We start from the raw sequence: 6,236 nt of genomic DNA on the forward strand, positions 1-6,236 counted from the left end.
TGCGATCTGTGACTCTTAACATTATCAGAGATGCCCTGCTGGAGTTCTTGAGTGACTTCCATTTCATCAACTTCCTCAGAATGCACAACTAAAAAGGATACAATTTCCTTTCCTAAATCTAACCTAATCACTGACTTATTCACTAAATCAACCTCTTGAGTGGATGCAATATCCATGTTTGACGCTGACTCCATCCTAAAACATTATCCTAAACCAAAACAGAGAAGAACGGAACAGAACTAGCGAGCAAAAAAACTAAACAGGACTAAAAAAAATACAAGAACGACATTAAAGTACACCACTTGCTCCCAACTAGAGGAAAGCTCCCAAAGCTCCGAGCACAATTGTGTCGGAGGAGTTCTCCGATGGCTAAAACTCTAGAGAGAGAAAGGTCCTTAGGGCACTATACGTGCTGGTTTCCTAATTTGAAAACCAAGTAGAATTTGACCGACCGCGAGCGAGTTTGAGAGTGAGTGTACACATGGTTTGTTTGATTGTTCCCCTCGTATGTATCATCATTATGTAGAGTACGAAATGGAAGCAATTATAATTGTACAAAATGCATAAGGAAGCTCTAAAGAATGAATGATGAAATTCTAGCAAAGTACCATTTTCAACCACTTTATTTTTTATTATATAAAAAATCGTTTTTCATAATAAAAATAAGAAATAAAATTTTACAGTAAGCTTATGTATTTAGGAGTTTATGAGACTTTGAATTTTATAAAAATAAATTTTAATCAATCCAAAAAAAATCAGACATTAAGGCTTACTAACACCATAAATTTCTTACTACAGGTCTGTCTATATTCCAATTTCGACCAATATCTTTATTTTAATAATAAAATTTGAATTGACTACCTAGAAAATATATTCCTTAAGATTTCTAAATTGGGGTCACACGTTCTCATAGGATGAATAATCTATTTTCTATGATTTTTACAAAACAAGGTATTAAAATATTAAACTGTTTTGAGGCTTTTCTTCTCAACCAAGAATACCTTTTTTATTTGGCATATCCAATGACTTTTTAAAAGGAAAAATTTCCTACAGAGAATCTACATATTTTTCCTTAACATACCATTAAAAGGTTTATTCCAATTTCGAAGTACTTTGACCATTATCACCCAAACTGGAGCCAATTTCCCATGAAAATCCCAAACTGAAGTGATTTTAAAGAAAATTCATTTTCTTTTAATTCAACCGTTGGATGGATCCCAATTGTTGATATGTTATAGAAGACATGTAGACCTTTCCAAAGACCTATCATATGCTCCAATCCAATCGTTATAACATGTGTTATGGTTGTCCGAAAGATGAGGGAAACTTTTAACCCTTAAGAACTGTAAGGAAGAAATTAATGAACATTATTATATAATTTGTGTCACCCTATTAATCTATTATATATACCTCTGGTAAATTTTCTGTTAAAATATTGTAATTTAAGTCATTTGAGGAAGCTATAAATTACTCATGCCTCAAGTTAGTATGAATCTCTTCCAAAAAAAGAGACACGTATGTATCCTCTTAAGACTAAATTTTTTTTTTCTTTCAAGTCTTCTTCATATCCTATGGCTATATAAAAGGAGCACTATAAATCATTTATTTATTTTGGAATAGAATGCCTTATACTTTTTAGAGAACTTTTTTTAAGTTTTAATTTCATCATCGTTCGGAAGAGCAAAATTTCCTTATGCATTTCTTAATAAAGAAACAACTGGCTTTTACTTAAGTAAAATATGGCTTTGCAGGATTGTATCATTTTATTAATAAAATAAATCTTTCGAGTTATGGTTTATGGATTATATTTAAATAAGAGGGTAAAATTGAATATTATATCATGACTAGGGATGGTAATAGATCCGTATCCGACCCGGATCCGTGGATCCATATCCGTTTTCACGGATATGGATCTTGTAAAATTAGACCCGACGGATCCGGGTCGGATACGGATCCTGTCCTGAAAAACGGATCTGGATACGGTCAAATACCCGTATCCGTGTCCGTTTACCCGTTTTTTTTTTAAAAAAAATATTTTTAATAATTTTAATATACAAGCCCGGCCCATATGAGAATATGAGATACTCTGCCTCTAACTCTACCAAACCCTAAATCTCACACACTCTCTGACTCTCTCTCCTTTCTCCCAAACGGCACCAACCTGCACTCCCATATCTTTTCCGGCAACCGCAAGTACACTCTAGCAATCCACCTCATCCTCTCCGCTGACCGCAAGCACACTCCAGCATATTGTAAATTATTGTAAGTATATAATTAATCTTCAAATTCGTTACTTTATGTTTGGTTTTATTAAAGCAATTTTTTCATGTAAATGCTTAATAATTGCTAGTATGATGAGTGGATGTGGATCTAATGAGTGATGTACAGATGTTTCGCTACTTTCTGTAGAATGTTTTAGTTTTTAGAATTTTAATTATGTTAAGTTTAATTAATTTCCATGTTGTAGTTCTAGCTAATTTTCCTGTAACTGTTCTAGCTACAATTGCTTTAATTAATTTTAGTTTTTATAATTTTACTTTTTGTTGCATGTTTATATTTTCATTTTGTCATTTATTTATTGTAAATTTTGGTTATCTTGTCGGTTATCTGGTTATGTCGTGTATTAGTGACTTAGTGTACATGAGCTTGCTTTAAAAAGTTGTTGAAATTATTTTTCTTTGTTATATTTCAGCCTTATGGATAAACAATCAAATTTTAAAGATAGTAATCAAATTTTAATATTAATTTTAAATATATTAATATTTCATTGTTTTTGGGTATTTGAATTCTGGTTATATGATGGTATGATGTTTGTGTTGGTAATTGTTCTAGCTTTAATTTGTGCATTTGGAATGTATATTTGGTGTGTAGGTTTTGTTTTGTGCCATGTCCACATACAAAGGGGGTTATTGCTAAGGTTCTAATGGATACTTTATCTCAATTCTCTTTGGTAAACAAAATTTCTTCTATTGCTGTTGATAATTGTACCACAAATGATTCTATGATCAATGTCTTGTTGGAGAAATTGGAAAGTAGTTGTTTGGTGTTAAATGGAGATTTTTTGCACATGAGGTGTAGTGCTCATATTCTAAACTTTATTGTGAAAGATGGTTTAGAAGTCATTGATGGTGCAATTGTCAAAGTAAGAGAGTGTGTAGCATTTTGGATGTCTACTCCTAAAACAATTGAAAATTTTGAAGAAGCTTGTCATCTTTTGAATGTGACAAAACCTAAAAGAATAGGTCTTGATTGTAAAACTAGGTGGAATTCTACTTACTTTATGCTTGAATCTAGTTTGCCTTTCAAGGAAGTTTTTAATAAGTTGAAATGTCTAAATAAAAGGCTTAAGTTTTCTGTTCCTAGTGATAATGATTGGACTATGGCTACTCTTGTTTGTCAAAAGTTGGAAATTTTTTACAAGGCTACCAAAGTTTTTTCTACAAGAAATCATCCAACGGCTAATTTGTTTTTTCGAATTGTTTGTGAGATTAGACTTGCTTTGAATCGTTGGGTGCAAAATGAAAATCTGAAGTTATTAGGACAATGGCTAAGAGTATGGTAGAAAAGTTTGACAAATATTGGTCACATTTCAATGGGATTTTGGCTATTGCCGCCATTTTAGATCCTAGAAACAAAATGGATTGTGTGACTCATTATTTTGGAAAATTATATGGAGATGATGCTTATATTGAAATGACAAGAATTAGAAAGACCCTTGATAATCTAGTCCATGAGTTTCAAAAAAAGCCCGAGGTAGTGAATGAGCAACCACCATTGAAGAGAGGGTTTAATGAGCTTGGTGATGAAGATGATTTTGCAAGATCTAAGAGACAAAAGGTTAGAAGTACACTCTTGAGGAGTGAGATTAATCAATATTTAGAGAGTGAAACTATGCCGGAGGATAATGAATTTAATGTTCTTAAATGGTGGAGTAGAGATCAAAATTATCCAACTTTGATTAGAATTTCCAAGGATATTCTTGTAATCCCCATCTCTTCGGTTGCTTCGGAAAGTGCATTTAGTATGGGGGAAAAGTAGTTAGTGCCCATCTTTCTCGACTTCATTCTCAAACCATGGAGGCTTTAATGTGCTTACAAAGTTGGATGGTTGATGACGTGAAAGGAAATATATATTTTGTTTAGTTTTTTTTATATCCTTTTATTAATTATAAAATTCATCTTTTATTTCTAATATAATGTAATTTTATTTATTTATGACAAAGGTGAATTTGAAGGATCATTTTCACGCTCCACTATTACCGAAGATTGTGAGGATGATAATGACATACAAGGGATGGATATCATTGACATGGTAATATTTGCTAAGTTGTATCAATATGTAAATAAAGAATTTTTGCTCTTTGTCGATAACTAATTCACTAATTCTTTTGTTTGCTTATTTTTCTATTTTAGGATGTTGATGATGTTAGTAGTGATGAAGATTAGCCCTCTTGGTAGCTAGTCCAAAGACTTCTTGGGAGATGGATTTGGATACTCATCTTTCTTATATCGTTGTACTAGTTTGTATTATTATTCATAAGACATGTATTAATGTATTGTTAAGATTTTTATAAGTTGTCTTGTATTATTGGAGTAGTTGTAGAACTTGGATTCAAATATTAAACGAAACAATTGAGGGAGGTTTGAAAATTGACAGTTAAACCATTTTTTTAAATAAAAACTACATTTTTTTGCTAAAAAAAAGGTACAATGTGCAGGATCTATTTTGAACCCGTTTTGGACCTCCAACGGATATGGATATGGATCCTCCTTCTCCATACCCGAAGGATCCAGATCGGATCTAGATCCAGGGTGCAAAAACGGATCTGGATATGGATCCAGTCGGATCCGATCCATATCCGACCCGTTGCCATCCCTAATCATGACAGATTACAAGATGATCTATTTGCCACAGAGAATTATACTTTTAAAGTTTCATTATCTCTGATAGGTTATCGCTTACGTAATCTAACATGATTAAGGTTTTCAATTCACTACCTATCATTTAGATTTAAGCCATATAGAATGTCCATTTTGCATAAGTCAATTTCATACAATCCAAATATATTTCCTTCGTATTCCTCTCGATTCATATCAATTAAAATGCCCTTTAAGCACACTCAAATAAGCCCATACAATCTCTTTTCGGAAGTTGGTAAACCCAAAATAAAGTCATTAATTGAAATGCATTTTACAAACAAAAAAAAATCATTCTCCTCAAAGAAACTCCTATGGTGTCGCTGATTCTAGTGACTTCCTCAACCTTGATAAATTGACCTCCATCTTGAAAGCAAGATTTCGACCTCATTTAAATGAACCTATACGGATTGACTATCCCTCCCAAAAAAAATAAACCTTCTCAAAACCTCGTATGAAATTTTTGACCATGTATAAATGGTCGTTCGTAAGAACTACATAGGTTTTTGATCCGGGAGTGGATTTAAATCCCACAATGAACGGTACGTAGGGCAACTTCAATGCTCAAACCCACCATATATCGTAAGGTTTAATTTACTTTTATTTTACATTTGAGTGTGATTGACAATGTGGAAACTTTCGTGTTTTTATGCATATAGTTTAAGGAAAAGCATGTGAATAACCATAACCAATTAACAACGTACTAGTAAGAGCATGTTCATTAGAATAGAGGAAGAGACGAGTTCCAAACGTTTGGTCTTCCTAACTTATACCCCGTACCTAGATCTCTAATTTTTCTAAGACCATACTTATATAGTGCCTCACCTAATATAGTCAATGTTGTTTTCTATTTGAAAACGATCATAAAAAAGACTGTCTCTATTCGGGCAACAAATAGAGTGTCGACTCTAATTTCTTTTTTTGTCAAATTATCGACTTACATGGGATTTTAACTCCTATTTCTAACTAGTAAAAAAATGGGTAACACATGTATAAGTGAGCGTATATGAATCTTACAATGTCTAATTATGCTATTTATACCTAGGAGCAACTAGGGTTACAAAGATATCAGAATATATTCAAACGAGGGAGATCTTCTTGATTTCATTCTTTTTTGCTTGTTCAGCATGTGTATTCTTAGAAAGTATCTTCTTAATTGATTTTCTGATCTTCTTTGCTATACTCGTATCAATCAGGCCGTTTGCTTGATTTTGGATGCATCTTGATCATTTAGCTGTGCCCTAAGCTTATTGGGTTTCTTAATGAAACAGGCCCAACACTTGGGTTGTATTATTGAGATTTTGTAAGCCTTGACACTTG

At 32.6% G+C, this 6,236-nt stretch overlaps 1 long non-coding RNA gene across 1 annotated transcript; it reads left to right on the forward strand.

Moving 5' to 3' along the window:
* The first annotated feature begins 2,075 nt into the window (after positions 1–2,075).
* LOC110699952 lies at positions 2,076–4,661 on the forward strand. The gene is made up of 3 exons (XR_002507047.1): positions 2,076–2,262; positions 4,223–4,311; positions 4,413–4,661. It is a non-coding gene; the product is annotated as an uncharacterized LOC110699952 (long non-coding RNA).
* The last annotated feature ends 1,575 nt before the right edge of the window (positions 4,662–6,236 follow it).

Source organism: Chenopodium quinoa, unplaced genomic scaffold, assembly GCF_001683475.1.
Source record: "Chenopodium quinoa cultivar QQ74 unplaced genomic scaffold, ASM168347v1, whole genome shotgun sequence".
Taxonomy (NCBI): Eukaryota; Viridiplantae; Streptophyta; class Magnoliopsida; order Caryophyllales; family Amaranthaceae; genus Chenopodium; species Chenopodium quinoa.